Source organism: Leopardus geoffroyi, chromosome C1 (genome assembly GCF_018350155.1).
Source record: "Leopardus geoffroyi isolate Oge1 chromosome C1, O.geoffroyi_Oge1_pat1.0, whole genome shotgun sequence".
Lineage (NCBI taxonomy): Eukaryota > Metazoa > Chordata > Mammalia > Carnivora > Felidae > Leopardus > Leopardus geoffroyi.
Genome location: NC_059328.1, coordinates 193,820,601 through 193,839,625, shown reverse-complemented (window position 1 = coordinate 193,839,625; position 19,025 = coordinate 193,820,601).

Below are 19,025 nucleotides of genomic sequence, written 5' to 3'. Positions count from 1 at the left end.
TCCCCAGAATGGGCAAACACAGGGACCCTAAGCATGATTTAGTTGTTGCCTAGAACTGGGGGAACGAGAATCAGGGGAAATGGGGAGTGACTGTTTTGTTTTTTTGTTTTGTTTTGTTTTGTTTTTAGCGTTTATTTATTATTGAGAGACAGAGAGAGACAGAGCATGAGCAGGGGAGGGACAGAGAGAGAGGGAGACACAGAATTGGAAGCAGGCTCCAGGCTCAGAGCTGTCAGCACAGAGCCTGACACGGGGCTTGAACCCACAAACCGTGACATCATGACGTGAGCTGAAGTCGGATGCTTAACGGACTGAGCCACTGAAGCACCCAGGGAGTGACTGTTAATGGGTACAGAGTGTTCTGTTGTGTTTTTCCTTTTTGAGGTCATGAAAATTGATTCTGATGATGGTTGCACAATTCTGTGAAATGTACTCAAACCACTGAATTGTGCACTTTAGACAGTGAATTGTCTGGTATGTGAATTACATTTCAACAAAGCCGCTTTATTTTTTAAGTCTTATGTAAGAAAACAGTCAGGGGGCCGCCTGGGTGGCTGTCACTTAAGCATTCACTCTAATTTCGGTTCAGATCATGATCTCATCACTCGTGAGATGGAACCTCACTGTCAGTGCAGAGCCTGCTTGGGATTCTCTTTTTCCCTGTCTCTCTGCCCCTTCTTCACTTGTGCTCTCTCTCTTTTTCTTAAAATAAACTTTAAAAAAATGGACTCCAATAAAAAAGAGAGAGAGATTCTTTCTCACCCTCTCCCTTTGCCTCTCTCCAGCTCACTCTCTTAAAACAGAAAGGAGAAAGAAAAAGAAAAAGGGGTATATGAATTTGCTTATCAGATTACAAAGCTCAATAAATAATGGTGGAAGTGAAAATTGGCGCGCTATTTTGGTGAACAACTTAGCAATACCTTTCAAAATTTAAATGCACCTCATTCTTTGATTCAGCAATTCAGACTCAAAAAATTACCATATCAATATATTTGCAAAAACCTGGCAACTTGCATACAGAAGAACATTGTGTGCAACAGGAAAATCTGAAAATCTGGAGGTGGCCATTTAAGGGAATATTATACCGCCTTTTAAAAATATGGAGGGGAGCCTGGGTGGCTCAGTCAGTTAAGCATCTACCGCTTGATCTCAGCTCAAGCCTTGATCTTAGGGTCATGAGTTTAAGCCCTGAATTGGGCTCCACACTGGGGGTGACGCCTACTTAAAAAAGTACACATACACACACACACACACACACACACCATGGAGTTATAAAGGCTGACATGGAAAGATCTTCAAGAAAACAATAAAAATAATATTTACTGAGCACTTGCTATGTACCACTCTTTCAAGTGTTTTGCATGCAATAACTCACCTAATCCTTTTTGCAACCCTATATTTTTCATATTGTTATTACCTCCATTTTGTAGATGATGGCACTGAGAAACACAGCTAGGATTGAGTAACTTGCCTAAGATCCCATAGCTACTAAATGGTAGAAACGGTTTTTTTTATATGAAATTTATTGTCAAATTAGTTTCCATACAACACCCAGTGCTCATCCCAAAAGATGCCCTCTTCAATGCCCATCACCTCCTCTCCCCTCCCTCCCACCCCCCATCAACCCTCAGTTTGTTCTCAGTTTTTAAGAGTCTCTTATGCTTTGGCTCTCTCTCCCACTCTAACCTCTTTTTTTTTCTTTCTTTTTTTCCTTCCCCTCCCCCGTGGGTTTCTGTTAAGAGAAGTGGTTTTTTGCATACATTTAAAAGGTGGATATTTATAGATTTCAGGTGCTCTCATCGTACACATAAAATAACTGTGTGAGATATGTTAATTAGCTTGACTTTAGTAATCATTTCACTATGTATATGTATATCAAATCATTGTGTTGTACATCTTAAATATTTTAAAATTATTTTATTTAAACATTTTTGTTTAAAAAATCATAGGAAAGTGTCAACATCAAATGTGTGATTGTGGTTACCTATGAGAATGGAAAGAGGAGAATGGAATCACGTTTACTCTACAACATTTTCTTAGTAAAATATCAAAAGCTAATATCACACAATATTAACATTTGTTAATTCTGCCAGTTATATTTGTTATATTAGTATTTGTTATATCAGTATGTATTTGTTATATTAGTCCTATTTTTCCATACATTTGAAAGTTTCATTTTTCTAAAAAATATTCTTTCCATCACACTAAACTGCCTCCTGAGTGATTACCAGACAGCAAATGGACAAACATTCCTGCAGAATAAGGTAGGATTATTGGGGGGCGGTGGGGAGAGAAGGGGGGCGGTGTTTAGTTTGTTTTATGGTCTACTGTCTCCATTGCTGATTCAAAGTATTTTACAGAAGCTGTGAGGGTGCCTAAGGCCTGACCCTTCTTTCTCATTCTAACTCACTTGTGCCTAGACCGCTCATGCCCAGACCCCGGTACAATCTAGTTTGAAACACTATCGATGGCTCAACAGTCATTAAGCATGGGTTTCACTGCATCGTTTCCTTGCACAAATGCCTTCAAACTATCTTGAGGGAGGAAGAATTCATTGTTAGCTTGGGTGTCAAGACTTCCTCAGTCTCACCTAAGTCTCTTTCCACTGTTACCTCCCACAAGTTTACCCTCCATGCTTGCATTACTGTTTGATGTGTATAATTTTTGCCTTATCCCTACATTAGCCTGTCCCCCTTCCTTCCTTTCTGCCCTTCTCTATCACAGCCTTGCTTGGGATCCAATTTCAATCCAACATCTTCCCTAGAGTCTTCCCTGAACACCCCAGCCCAATACAGTAATTATAATTACTCCCTCATACGCTCATCCAGGAATTCCCATGTTTGTGGTTTACTTTGCAGTAGAACAGATGCACGGGCTCTGGATGTCATTTTCTCTCACCTGACCAGGAACCTCACTCTGTAGATCACTCTGCCTCTCCTTTATCTTTAATCTGTCACTCTTTACTGGCCCCATTCAAAACTTTTCAGGAGTCCCCAATTATAAATGAGGCAGAAAGTGTGTCGTGAAAGGTCTGGTCCCCCTAAGTCAGGTGCTGAGGGGAGAACAAAGAGGAAGACTACTGTAATGATCCGGGACTTGCAGTTCCCACGCGCTGCATTAAGCCTAAAGCATCAGGAAAATCAAGCAGTGGGCTGGTGAGGTGTTATTAGTCACAGCCCCAATTATACACAACTCAATGTCCATCAAGAGTGGAGAAAATAGGGGCGCCTGAGTGGCTCATTTTGTTAAGCATCCAACTCTTGATTTCAGCTCAGGTCATGGTCTTGCGGTTTGGATTGGTTTTAGGATTCTATTTCTCCCTCTCTCTCTACCCCTCCCCCACTCATGCAAGCACGCGCGCGCACTCTCTCTCTCCCTCTTTTTTTTTTTTTTTAATTTTTTTTTCAACGTTTATTTATTTTTGGGCAGAGAGAGACAGAGCATGAACGGGGGAGGGGCAGAGAGAGAGGGAGACACAGAATCGGAAACAGGCTCCAGGCTCCGAGCCATCAGCCCAGAGCCCCACACGGGGCTCGAACTCACGGACCGCGAGATCGTGAGATCGTGACCTGGCTGAAGTCGGACGCTTAACCGACTGCGCCACCCAGGCGCCCCACTCTCTCTCCCTCTTAAAAACAAATAAATAAATAAACATAAAAAAAGAGTAGAGTGAATAAATAAATATGGTTGTATTGTAATCCATATAAATGCATTATGGTGAGTGTGAAATAGAACACTACTGAATGGTGAAATGAATAAACTTGAGCTACATGTAATGATATGGACAAATCACATCAACACTTGAGAAAGAGAAAAGCAGCCCCCAATATGCAAGAGCCAGTCTGGTACATTCAGCCACTCACAGGTAGGCCTTGGTGTTCTATTGAACATAAATAATTTCGCAAAGTACAACATCAGACAAAGCCATTCTGTGACCATGATAGATCAAGACAAAACCCAAACGACTGTTACACCATCCAACCACCAACAAAACACGAATATTGCCCTAACCACAAAAATGACCAAATATCCTCTTATAGAACTGATATGAGTGACTCATGCTTCTTTTCCAATTACAGCTTTAGCCTCAGTCTTAAGTTCCTTTCTTCTAGGTAAGATTTGGTGTGATACCCAATCACAGAATTACCCTGGCTTCCTGATCAGGGTTATCCAAACCAGAGCAAAGACTCACTTCCTTAAACTCTTCCCCAAATCACCTAACACAAGCCTAAAGCCTATACTAGATCGGAAATTCTCTTACTGAGAATCCCCCGCCCCCCCCACCCCCCACCGTGTGTGCTCTTCCTCACCATAATGAATAATAAACCCAACTTCCTCAACTACAAGAGTGTGCCTGGGCGACTGGAGGGCACTGATACGTTAAAATTGAGTGAAAGATGCAAGTCACAAAAAAATATAAACTTTCATTCAAATAAAGTTAATAAAAGTCAGTACTAATTAAGCTGTTTAGAGATGCGTTAACACAGAGGTGAGAAAACTATAGAAAAAAAGCAAAAATGTGCTTATGAGAAATGTTGGTATAGTGTTAGTTCTAAGGGAAAGGAAGGGATGGAATGGGTTGAGGCATAACGAAGTTAGAGCAAAACGAATTGCTTTATTCAAGGATGTGTAAGCACAAAACACTGCAACCTAACAAAATACTTTTGCAGAATACAAAAAAAAAAAAAAAAAAAGGAAACAACTTCCAGAAGACTCCAGGAAGAGCTTGTCCCAGATATTGAACCACTGTAGGATCTGCAAGAAAACTTCAGGGAACTGGTAGCCTTCATAGACACAAGATGAACTTTTAAAAAGGGAAGGGTTATGAGTTATTAAAAGAAGAGAATAAAATGAGAACTCATTAGGATGAAATAAAATGCAACAAGATTTTTAAAGGAAGGACGATGTGATGAGGAAAGATTGGAAGGAAATTAAAACGGAATGCTGGAGTTAAGGAAAAAACATGGGAGGTATCGCAACATTGATTCTGATTGATGCTGTAGTGATGTAGAGAACAAGTTAAATAATTATCAAAATTTATGGACAAAGAGATGAAAAAGTTAAGATGATAGCAGCAAAGGATAGAGAACAAAGAAGAGGGGCAACTGGTGTTCCTTAGGAGGAATCCAGAACAGCAGGAAAGACACAGTCACAGAGATGGGATAGGAGAGTGTTTCTCCCTAGAGGGTAGGGTTGAGGATGTAGCCATGGTGGGCACGTGACCGGATTGCCCTGGGAGGAGTGGTGTGCCTTTAAATTGGAGTAATGAATGACTACCGGTTGGGCTGGGTTGTGTCCCTTCAGTGATGTTGGGGGGAAAAAATAAAGAGATAAAGATAGTGAATGAATGCATGAATGCAGATGTTCAGCCGGAAGTGCGAAACCACATCCCAGATGAAGTCAATCAAGAGAAGTCAATCACAAGAAACCCACAGCTAGACGCATTTGGGCAAAACTTTTGAACCGTAAGGTAAATAGGAGGGAAATGCTACCATATCCATTTTCTCCTTTAAAAAAAAAAGGTAGGGGGCACGCCTGGGTGGCTCAGTCAGTTATGCATCCGACTCTTGATTTCAGCTCAGATTCTGATCTCACGGTTCACGAGTTCGAGTCCAAGTAGGGCAGAGCCTGCTTAGGATTCTCTCTCTCCCTCCCTCTCTTACGTGCTCTCTCTTTCAAAAATAAATAAATAAACTTTAAAAAAAAAAGAAGAAGAAAAACTACCCAAAACAAATTAAAAACTTAGACTTGTCACAAGCTTTTCTTTCTCTGCCACACAAAATTCCCAATGACAATGAAACAATGCTTACAGATGGCTAAAGAATGAGGTCAGAATCTAATCCCATTTAACTATGTTTTCACTCAAGGAAGAATAATATGAAGACCTTGGTTTGCAAGTGCTCAGAAAGAATGCCACCTATGTAACCTTTTCAGAACATTACTTCAGTTGGACTCTAACAAACTTATGAGTTGGTAAGTCGTGGAATGGCACCCTTGGTGGTGAGTACTAAAATCAAGTAAAATTGAGACAGGAAGAGTACATTAATTTTAAACATCTTCACCCTCTAAATGACAAAGCTTATTTCAGTAATAATCATTAAGTGCAACTATAATAACGGCCAAAAAAGAAATGCAGAAAGTGAAAATGGTTTATTGAATTTTTTATGTATAATTGTGCAGTAAAAAATTATTAGTTACTAAAAAAGAGAATCTGGAAAATATGGATTACTACTTTTTTTTTTTTTTTTTTAATTTTTTTTTTTTTTCAACGTTTATTTATTTTTGGGACAGAGAGAGACAGAGCATGAACGGGGGAGGGGCAGAGAGAGAGGGAGACACAGAATCGGAAACAGGCTCCAGGCTCTGAGCCATCAGCCCAGAGCCCGACGCGGGGCTCGAACTCCCGGACCGCGAGATCGTGACCTGGCTGAAGTCGGACGCTTAACCGACTGCGCCACCCAGGCGCCCCTGGATTACTACTTTTTAATTACAATGTTATGGATTTTTTTTGGTAAAAAAAGGAAACAAACTTGAACCCTTATACCTGTGTATTTATTGGTTACATAATGAATAACAGCATTATTAATTTAATACGAATTTATTAATAATATATATAATATATAAGTGTACATTATATAATTAATAATTAATTATTATTAATTTAATAATAATTATGAGGGGCGCCTGGGTGGCTCAGTTAAGCGTCCGACTTCGGCTCAGGTCATGATCTCATGGTTCGTGGGTTCAAGCCTTGCGTCGGGCTCTGTGCAGACGTGCTCAATGTCTGGAGCCTGCTTCCGATTCTGTGTCTTCCTCTCTCTCTCTCTCTGCCCTCCCCTGCTCGTGCTCTGTCTCTGTCTCTCTCGAAAATAAAATAAAACATTTTAATAAAAAAATAATAGTTATGAAAGACTAACAAATTGAAAACAAAGAGAAATTTCTATTTTAAAGATAATGTTCAAATTCAATAAAATATTGAATACATAAGCTAAATTCTGTGCTTTCCAATAAAAATATTCACCTTGCAGTTTCTACTGTATCACCATTTTATTTTATTTATTTTAATGTTTATTTACTTTAGAGAGAGAGAGAGAGAGAAAGAGAGAGAGAGTGGGGGAGGGGCAGAGAAAGATGGAGACACAGAATCTCAAGCACCGGGTCCAGGCTCTGAGCTGGCAGCACAGAGTCCAAAGTGGGGCTTGAACTCGTGAACCATGAGATCATGACCTGAGCTGAAGTCAGTGTTTAACTGGCTGAGCCACCCAGGCACCCCAGTATCACTGTTTTAAATTTCAGATACCCAAAATTCAAATACTCACAAGCAATTACAGAACTGAAGTTAACTTGTGTTCTGATTCCTTGTCTTTGCAGTCACTATTGTTGTTCCTTGTTTCAAATCTACTACTTAAACTCAGGCATTTGTAGTACCACAGGGGTTGGAAACACAGACTGCACTCCGAAAGTGAACTGGAACAATCCTGAACCATTTATAAAGCTATCTTTGAAATAAGCCTGCATGTCCCCCTGTTCTGGAAGCTCAATGAATGACTGAGAATTCTTGTGATTACTGCCCGTGTAGAACACAACATGCACTAACAGATAAGTAATGATAAAATGTGCTAAGTTTAAGTTTACATGCACATTATTAAAACTCAGTAACCTCAGCAGTTGTTTACGATGTAGGCCAAAGATTGTTCAGGAAGAAATATTTTGTGGCTGACTTTGTTGACAGTTGCTGGCATGTGGCGATAATAAAGGGTAGCTGACTTTAGTTGGTTTCATTGTCATCCAGTTCTCACTGCTCTGCCCTCCGTCTACCTCTAGTTTGAATAATTCTGGTAAGTCTGGCTGTGCAACTGAATGCCAGACCATAGGTCTCTCTTTTTCTAATTACCCTCCAAAGAGAGGACTGTGGTTTAATTAGATAGAATTATGCTCTCATGCATGTATCAGGAAGCCGACAGAAAGGCTTAAGCAAGTGAGGGAAATAATTTTTTCGTGTAGCAGACAGCCCAGGGCTGGTAGAGCAGTTCTGTGAGGCCATCAGGGGTGCACGCTCCCTTGGTTTTTGCATCAACATCCTTCCCTTTTGTCTTTTGCCCTTAAGCTCACAAAATAGCTACTGAACCTCAAGATCCTGTGCCAACATTATATGCAAGATGAAGCACAAAAAGCAAAGGCAAAATGCTCCCCAAGCCAAGTGTGCCCCCTTTTCAGGAGGAAAACACTAACTTTCCTAGAAGTCTCATCCACCAGATTTCTGTTTACACCTCCTTGGTCAGAAGTTGTCAACTGGCCGCTCTTAGCTGCAAGAGAGAGTGGGAAATAAAGTCTTTTTATTTGACCTGGGCACCTTACCATCCTAAAAAAAATGGGGTTCTTTTGGGATGGAGGAATGGATATTGTTTAGGTAAAGTACTTGGAGATTAAATGCTGGCTATTAGGGGCACCTGGGTGGCTCAGGTCACGATCGGTCAGTTGAGCATCCGACTTCGGCTCAGGTCATGATCTCACGGTCCATGAGTTCAAGCTCCATGTCGGGCTCTGTGCTGTGAGTTCAGAGCCTGGAGCCTGCTTCAGATTCTGTGTCTCCCTCTCTCTCTGCCCCTCCCCCACTCATGCTCGCTCTCTCGCTCTCTCTCTCTCTCTCTCTGTCAAAAATAAATAAATACTAAACAAATTTTTAAATGCTGGCTATTAAATTCTTCTGTTGCTGTAAAGGTACTGAAATAAAGTTGGGGTGTACTTGAATTCCCCATAAGGAGAAACTTGTGGTTGAGGGTCACTACAATTTTAATCATTCTAGTGTTACACATGAGAAAGATCCATGCTATGGTATGAATGTCTGTGTCCCACCAATATTCATTTTGAAATCCTCACCCTCAAGATGATGATATTAGGAGGTGATTGGGAGATCCCAATCACCATTGGAAGATGATTACATCAGGAGGGAAGAGATTAGTGCCCTTATAAAAAAGACCCCAAGGAACGACCTTGCCCCTTATACCATGTGAGGACACAGGGAGTTGGGTGTCTTCTGTGAGGAAGCCATCCCTAACTGGACACCAAATCTGCTGGTGCTATGATCTTGGACTTCCCAATCTCCATAACAGTGATAAATACATTTCTGTTGTTTCTTAGCTACTCAGTCTATGGTATTTTGTTGTATCGGCCTGAAGGAAGATCAATTAAAAAAGATGCTTAACTCTGATGTAGTAGAGACATAATTGTTCTGGGCCAAAAGCATTTCAGTTTCTACTCTTTTTGTATTTTAGTATTTTTGTACTTTGTACCTTAATATTTTTTCCACTTGTGTTACTTTCTTTCTGTGTGTGACCAAGAAAGGATAAAATAGTGTATTATCACATTCAATCACCCAATATCGTAAGGTCTGGAGACTTAAAGCCAGGATCAGGCTACTGCAAAGGCAGATATTGATGCTTCTTTTTCTGTACACTCATCTTTCAAGTTCTTGAATTTCCTTGGAGTTAAGCAGCCATGGACCACTAAGCAATACTGACCACTTACCATCCATGTATGAGTCATTGGGCCCATTCACAAGGCAACTCCTGGAAGGAAGAGAATGATAGCGCAATGGTCACTCTGTGGGTCGTGTTTTTAATGCCCAAGCTACCCAATAGTGAAACAGTTCCCCGTTCATCTAGTCTCGCTCCTTCACTTTCCATATTAGGCCCATGTTTTCTTACTTTGTCCTCAATGAGGTCAAGAACATTTTCTGGTGAAAATTTACATGACTGGATATCTATTTTCTTAATGCTTCCCACCTCAGAAAATAGTCTGAAGGATGAACTCAGGATAAAGGATGGTAGACATAGGCCACAGCAATAATGACTGAAAGAAGTTTCTGATCATAAAGACTTTCAAACTTCTAGGGAGGGGACGGACAGGCTGAGGCTGAAAGCCTCTAGCACCAAGCTGAAGAAACTGCCACTTGATGGAGACATCGTGTGTAGTTGACACACAATGTTATATTATTTTCAGCTGTACAACATGATGATTCCACAACTCCATATGCTATGCTATACTCACCACAAGGGTAGCTACCATCTGTCACCATACATTTTTACTGTGTCATCATCGACTATATGTCTATGTCATGCCTTTTGTTCCCATGACTTATTCATTCTGTAACTGGAAGGCTGTACTTCCCATTCCCCTTCACCCATATGGCCCAATCCCCTATCTTCCTCCTCTCTGGCAACCATCAGTCTGTAGTCAGTATTTATAAGTCTGATTCTGCTTTTGTTTGTTGGTTGGTTGGTTTTGTTTTTTCACACATATGTGTGAAATTGTGTGATATTTTTCTTTCTTAGTCTCACTTATTTCATTTAGCAGAATACCCTCTAGGTCCATCCCTGTTGTCCCAAATGGCAAGATCTCACCCTCTTTTATGGCTGAGTAATACTCCATTGTATATATATATATATATATATATATATATACACACCACATCTTCCTTACGCATTCATCAGCTGATAGACACTTGGGCTCTCTCCATGGTTTGGCTATTGTTAATGCTGCTATAAACATCGGGTTGAATGTACCCCTTTTGAATCTGTATTTTTGTACCCCATGGGTAAATAGTAGTGCAATTGCTGGACCACATCTTCTTTATTCATTCATTGATTGACACGACACTGACATTGTTTCCGTATCTTGGGTATTGTAAATAATACTGCAATAAACATAGGGGGGCATGTGTCTTTTCAAATTAGTGTTTTTTGTTGTCTTTGGGTAAAAACTCAGTAGTCGAATTATTGGGTTATGTGGCATTTTTATTTTTAATTTTTTGAGGAAGCTTCATACTGTTTCCCACAGTGGCTGTACCATTTTGCATTCCCACCAAGAGCACACAAGGCTTCCTTTTTCTCTGCATCCTCACCAACACTAATTTCTTGTCTTTTGGATTTTTAGCTGAGAATGATCTTTCTTAAAAACTTCTCAAAAAGTCTGGACTCGGTTCTTCCATTTTGCCTCTGTATGTGATTTAATGTTAGTTTCTGGTAATGTAATTTAATATACATATAAAGATATATGGAAAGAGATAGCTATCGATATAGATATAGACACAGACACAGATATAGGGGACAGAGGTTACTACCAAGCACAGAGCTGTCGGGTCACTTTGAACACACAGACCTCCATTCCAGCTGATACTCTCAAAGTCTGAGCACACCACATACACAGCCATCTGCACATCGATAGTCTAAAACATCCCTATTATAGGATTTCTCCCAAGCATAAGAACCAACAGCAATAGATTATGGTACTTTAATTAGTGACACCTCATTATGCAGTGAAATACTACAGGACCATTTAAAAGAATGAGGTGGATGGCTAGGGCTACCAGAAAGACAGACACAGATATGAAGAGTATATTGTGACAGGAACAATGGAAGCTGGAAAGCTGTAAATGGAGAATTCCATCTGGTGTTTTCTATGCATAGGAAAAATTCTAAGGGAATGTTCAGAATAGGGAAATTTTTCTCTAATATTTTATGGTTTTGTTAAAAAATTACCTTTGCAATCAGCAAAAGCTATACACATGTGTGTATAATAGATATAGATACATTTACATATATACACACTTATACATGTATTCACATTTTATGTGCAACAGGTGTTCTAAAACTCAATTCCTTGCAAGGTATGGCTTTGCCTTCAAACCAGAACTTTAGCTTCAGTCTCCCTCATGCCATGTTTATTCTCCCCTCCATACCTCTACTCCTGTCATTCCCTTTGCCTGGAATGCCCCCCCTCCCAGAATCTTTCATTTTTCAAATCCTGTCTACCTGACCTTCAAGGACTGAGACTCTTCCCCAGGTTCTCAGTCACCTCAGACTCCTTATTTCCTCAACTGGCATAATGCCTTTCAAACTTTGGTGTGTGTAAGAATCCCCCCGAAGGCATTATTAATGTTTCTGTCGCTCCCCTCCCCCACCACCAGAGATTCTGATTCACTAGGGCCGAGGTCGGGCCCCAAAGTCTGCTGTACTTCTCATAATACTCCCAGGTGATGTTGACGCTGTGGGCTGTGATCACCCTTCACAGGCATGGGTCTAGACCCCAACAATTTAGATTTAGTATATTCTGTTACTCATTTATTTCGTGGATCACTTGTTTCTCATTACATGGCCAGCAACTTGTGGGTAGGAACATTGTTCTACACTTGTCTCTAGCCTCTGCAGTTAGAGAGCCAAGAGATGATCATAGGATACAAGTTACCTGAGGCTTGGAAGTTTGCAGGCTTCTCAGTAACGCGGACAGTGGTGAAGATTATGTGAGTCTGCAGCAGTCTCTTCCACTTGTACCAGCCCCAGAAAACTTTCTGGCCCTGATTCTGAACTTGAATGCATCATGAATCCATGCATGCGATCATGTGACTTTACGTAGGTTAAGGGACAATGGACAAACCTACCTCAGGAGGACAATTCCTCTGTGGGGCCTCAGAGCCTCTGAAAACACACTTTTTATAACAAGATATCTTTTCTTTATTTTTCTAGACTGTCCCCTATATGAGTGGAATCCTGAGGCTGGCTGATGCCACTCAAATATAATAGAGCAGTCTGAATGTGGGTGGCCATAACTGTGAAACGCAAGTGTGCAATTGACTTCTAGCTTTATTTTTTTTTAAGTAGTGATGGGATACATACAGTGGGTCAACTTACTGGAAGAATGCCTGGCCCCACCCATGCAAGTCAGTGTGTATGTGTTCACCTGGTCCATAAAGGCCAACCTGATGGCCATCTCTCCAGAGTATCCCCAAGCAACAGAACACACACCCAATCCTTCCTGTTACTTAGTGCCTGCCGACACCCCCCCTTCTTACTACATTCAGTAGAGAAAGTCCCCAGTGTTCTTGGGAACCAGACAATTGGAGCCATCTCACCCCCTCCCCCAACCGTCTCTGGGCCAGTGTTCCTGGAGTGCTGAGAAACTCTAATCTGGGACTCTCCTCTTTAGCTGTACCCCCTTCTCCTTCCCACCAGGTCTTGAGAAGACAGGAGTCATCACTGAAGCTGGTGTGTGTTGATTTGTGCCTTATGAATCTGTGTCACTGCATAAAGGTCTACCCCTTCAGGGAATAAGAATGTGCTTCTAGTTCTACCTGTAAGACTAGAAAAGTAGTCTTTGATCTCATAAGAAAGGAGACCTGGCCCTCTACACTTACATGGGAATATGGGGGAAAATATGGGATAGAGGTAGTTCCCAAATACAGTAGTCATGGGAACCTCTTAGGTAACAAACTTTGAAAACGGTCATGGAGGAGTGAAGTACGGTATTTTGAATCACTATCTACTATGACAAATATTTATTAAGCACTTGGGTCATAGACATTATACTGGGTACCGAGGATATAATGATATACCCAAACAGGCATAGTTGTGTATGGAGCTTATGATTGTTCTCATGACACAGTCTTATGAGAAGGTAATTATTGTTTTTTTTAATGTTTATTTATTTATTTTGAGAGAGGGAGAATGTGAGCAGGGGAGGGGCAGAGAGAGAGGGAGAAAGAAATCCCAAGTAGGCTCTGTACCCAGTGCAATCCCCCTGGGGGTCTCAGTCCCACGAACTGCAAGATCATGACCTGAGCCGAAATCAAGAGTCAGACGCTCAACTGAATGAGCCACCAGGTCCCCTGAGAAGATAGTTATTCATATAAAACCATTCAAACAAATGTAAACATTTAATTAAAGTAAGTGCTGTGAAGGAGCAGTAATGGTGCTTCAAATGCATGAACTAGAAACTGCCAACCTAGCAAGGGCAGTAAGAGAAGGCTTTTCTGAAGATCTGAGTACTGAGCTGAGAGCTGAAGGGTGGGTGGGAGCTACCAGAGCAAAGAATGTTCCAGGCAGAAAGATGTGAAAAGGCCCTGTGGCAGAAATGATATGACATGTTCTTTCATTGAAAAAGGCCCCAGTGGCTGATACAGGCAAGATGTCACTAGGGAGGAAGAAAGGGCCAGACCATGTGTGGGGCTCATATACAACATTAAGAATTCCTGTGGGTAATAGGAAGCCACTAAAATGTTTAGTCAGATTTGTGTTTTGAAAGACTTCCCCAGGCCGTTGTAAGAATGGGTTGAGAGGGCCAATGCTGGGACACCAGCTAGGGGACTATTGCGGTCACCCAGGGGAGAGAAGATGAAAACTTGGTCTAGGGTTGGGGTAGGGGAAATGAGACAAGACCAGCTCAGGCCACTCACCAGCTAAAACTAATAATGCACAAAGTTGCCCCCACCCCCACCCCCACCCCCATATGATGCAAACCTCCTGGAAAACTGAGTGTTTGGGGCCTTGGTTATAAAGCTGGCTGATTATAAGACAGCAGTGTGAATTCAGAAGTCCATCCTGAGTTTGACATGTGAGTGTGCAACTGACTCTAGCTTCAAATTTTTTAAGTAACGGGGCAGATGATTTTTCTAGAGAAATAGACTTCTGGAAAATGAGTCAAAGCAGCAAGTTAAGGGAAAAATTCACCAAGGGTGTCATTCTGCCTTATCACCACTGAGTGCTGCTGTTTCCAATGACAAGTTCCCCCCAAAACCCCAAAGAGCCAAGGACCAGTAAGAGGAAGGTGGGGGGGGGGGAGGTGTAACCTTGGAATAAAAGGGAGAAAAAGACAAAGAGATTTCCTAATTTTGGAAATCTGAGTCCTGAGCAGCAGGGGTCCAAACCAAGAATTTGTGAAGGTCATTTTGCCGTATGGTAACTTCTGGCTTTACTGCCAGCATCTCTAAGGACAGTCCCCAGTATTAAAAGGGCCAAGATGGGGTTTTTTTTTTTAGAACCATTAGCATGCCCCCTCCCCCACAGACCCATTAGTGGGCCTTATTAAACCAGTTCAGACAAAGAGTAAAGATGCCCTAGTTAATGGAGAGTCTCCGATAATTACTCTGCTCAGCCGCTTCTTTTAGGGTTTGAATGGCCTTTAAATAATGTTTCTCTTGCTGTGTTCTCAGACAATGACCTAGTAGTCTGCTTTAAGCGGTGCCAATCCCATTAGCTGAAGAATAGCAAACTGTGTCTGTGTGCCAATGAGCATGTGCATGTGTGTGTGTGTGTGTGTGCGTGTTGAGGAGCACAGCATATGGTGGAGGTCAGATTTAAATGTTGCTCCCTTCTTCTTTTCCTTCATTCCTTTGTAAACTCATCCCTCCTAGGAATCAAATGCACCACTGTGTCTCTCGGGTCATCGATTGGGTGAACATCTATTCCTGAAAGTAGCAAGCAACTTTCAAATGCTTACAGAAGATGCCTATCATTCTTATTTACTAAGCATTTATTTCTTGGTGGGATGTGATCTTAAAGTTATTCCTTGCCTTCTAAGAACTTCAAGTCCCAATGCACAATAATGCAAAGAACATAAAGTCATCTTAATATGTGTTTACTGCTCAGAGTTGAAAAATGTGAAGCGTTTCATAAACGTGGAAGGAAAAATGTAGGAGACAAAACACAGAAGAGGGAATGCCGAGATCCTTGAAATACTTCCCTCTGTGGCCTCTCTGCTGATGCTGGCAGCCCTTATTTTTCTGGTAATTAGACTGCAGAGTTAGCTTTCAAGACAGGTTATATCCTGACAGAGAATGTGGAAAAAGGGCAACCTCACTTTACTTGGGAAGGATCAAATTCTTCTATCAGAAAGTAAGTTCAATTGTGAACAGCTTTGTTATAAAAATGTGTAAAACAACGTTCAGAAACACTGTAGTGAATTCAATCTGGCTGGAACCAGCCCTTGCCCACCTATGTCTGGAAGAGTTGTCCAGGCATTCCAGAATGGTCTCTTTTGATAGTTCTTGAACATACGGAGTGTGAAAACAGGCCAGCATCAGGATGTGGGGCGATGTCACACCATTATATGGAAGTGAGTTACATGCAGCTCAGTGAGCATCACACAGCACCCACAATATGCACCACACACACACACACACACACACGCACACGTGCACACACATATTTGACAACTCCTGGAAAGGATGATCACACTGTAGCCAACAGGAAAAAAAGAGCCACTCCCTGGTTCTTATTCTACAAAAACACCATAGGCAAGGAAATACTCTACTTGGGAAAACTAGGAGGTTCCATTCAGTTTTCAAATTTTTGCCTTTTGTTTTAATGACCACGAGCACTTTATGTGTGAGGGCTCCTTGTGCATAATTTAAATTTCTGATGTTATTTATTTTTGAAAGCATGAACTTACTGAGAACTGAGAGATGTTAGTTTCTTGTACCTACACCGCTAACAACCTATCCGTTGGATAACAACTTTCATTTGTATAATAATTAGTTAAAGTGTGTGACATAGGAATCATCCTTCACGACATGACAAGTTCAGTATTTTGGGCATTGGACTCTTGTATCAGTGATTCCCATTCTGAGGAAAAGGACTGAATGGTATGACAGTTCATTTGGGTGTATTAGGAGAGGTGAATTTTTGATCATGTACAAAAGGAAAAAGGGATCCAGCTCTTAGGGACAGGCTTGGACCTTGGGTTACATTAAAAAAAGAACAAAACAGGGGTGCCTGTGTGGCTCAGTCAATTGAGCGTCCGACTTCAGCTCAGGTCATGATCTCGCGGCTTGTGAGTTCGAGCCCCGTGTCAGGCTCCGTGCTGACAGCTCTGAGCCTGGAGCCTGCTTCGGATTCTGTGTTTCCCTCTCTCTCTGCCCCTCCCCCACTCACACTCTGTCTCTCTCTCCTTCAAAAATTAATAAACATTAAAATTTTTTTAAAAAAAGAACAAAACAAAAAAAAATGAAAATTAAAAAAAATGAAAAAAGAACAAAAAACCCCAATAAAACCTTCTTAAAAATCACTCTTTAAAACCAAATCGAATTATGGAATCTCAATAATCTTGAAAATTACAAATGTTAAATTGTTCATTAAACCACACTCTGGGCCATTACGGTGCTTTGTGCTGTGCGAAATAATAAGTATAATAAGTATAATCCGTGATGTTAGACTTTGTGACTGGGATTACAATTCGGAGGTCCTGATCCCCAATGCAGAGCTTTTTCTAGTATAGCAAAGCCTCTCTTGTGATACAATTACCTTACCACAATCCCGCATGTATCAAAGATAGAATACTGCATTAAAAGGGCTGATCCCCAGTAGAACCAAGAGCTGCCCTTAGATGTGGGCCATTGGGCCGCTGTCCTGCGCTCTGTGCTTTAGGTCTTCCCCTGGCTGCATCTCTCTCTGGCCAAGGAGGTGGCTACCTGGAGCCCCCTCCTTCTAGATCAGGTACCTAGGAACTCAACATTCCCTGCCCCCAAAGTCAGAAGCCTGCCTCCAGGGCTGCACAGGTTTTTATGCCAGGGCTTGTCTTCCTGGAGGCTGGCCCAGCTGCCAGTGTGTCCTCTTAGGCCTGAGGAGTGGCTATGACTAGGGAAGCAGTAGATGCTGGGACATGTTAAGATGATGGGACAGTAGATGTTCAGACATGGTGGCAGAGATGTCTACATGCACATGTGGGGCCTTGTAGAGCGAGACGGGGTCTGGGCTGGGAAGCTAAGGGCAACCGTCTGTTTTGCTCTTGTCCTGGGGCGCCTGGGTGGCGCAGTCGGTTAAGCGTCCGACTTCAGCCAGGTCACGATCTCGCGGTCCGGGAGTTCGAGCCCCGCGTCGGGCTCTGGGCTGATGGCTCAGGGCCTGGAGCCTGTTTCCGATTCTGTGTCTCCCTCTCTCTCTGCCCCTCCCCCGTTCATGCTCTGTCTCTCTCTGTCCCCAAAATAAATAAACGTTGAAAAAAAAAAAAAAAAAAAGCAACCGTCTGTTTTGCTCTTGTCCCTGTAAATATCAGGTATGCCTGCGAGTTCTGGTGAATGAATGAATGTCTGTCTCTTGGTGTACGTATGGAATCATAAGGTTTTAATGTGTTCAAATTCAATAAATGATGCCATATAAACACATTCATATAAATATACAAATTCAAATTCAATATATGTACAGTCCACAAGTTATGATGGTTCAACTTGTGATTTATATATATACATTTTTATATATTTATATTTTGCATTTATGTGCATTTGTATTATATACACACATTTTTACACTACTCTGAAATATAGTATATATATTTGCTCTATACAATTAACAGCTCACATATTGGGAGCCTAATATTGCCACGCACTATTATAAACTCTCACTGTGAATTTGCTTATTCCGAAAACACCTTGAAGTAGATACTATTATCATCGTCATCATCATCATCATCACCATTTTACCCAGGAGGAAACTGAGGCACGGAGAAGTAAGGTCATTGTTGCAGGCCTGATAACCGGTGGGTGCCAGAGTCAGGCTTCTGACCGCAATGCAGTGCAGCTGTATTCAACTTCCCCTGCTTGTCTGCCTCAGCACTACTTCTCCAAGGCAGGCTCAAACCCTCGCTCTTTTGTAGAGGCCTATCTGAGCATCTCTGTCCTCCCTCCGGTTTTCTTCACTTCTGGAGTTTCCTGCATCTTGATCACTCCTCAGATATTTACTGTTGGGGACTGCCGAAAACCTTCCCATATGTTTATCTATTAGCTCTACCCTCGGAAAGTGAAAGATGACTAGACTCTCGCCTGACAATGTCCGGGTAGGTGTCTTGTTTTCCAGGATAAGCACGCTGGCCTCTGAGATGAGCTGCCAGATCCCTCACTGGAAAGGAATTGTCGCCCCAGCTTGTAGAAAGGAGTGCTGTCAGCAGACTGCCTTCAGCGGTCAGCCAGCCCCTTCAGGGATTGTGTCAACTGCAGAGAACCACTTTGCCCAAGGCCACGCTCCCTCCCAGAGCGCACCACCTCCATGGAATGATGGATGTGGGAGCGTAAAGCCCTGGCCCTCTTGGTCAGTGGCGTGCTGGAGCCAGCTTCCACGGACATGGAGGCCTGATTGTGCACATCTTGAGCTCCATGTTCAATGACATGACACCCAGATCTTGAAATTAGGCACGGTGTGGTATCTACTCCATGGAAACTGGCAAACACGAACAGATCAGGGCTTTCGTTTTTCAGAGTC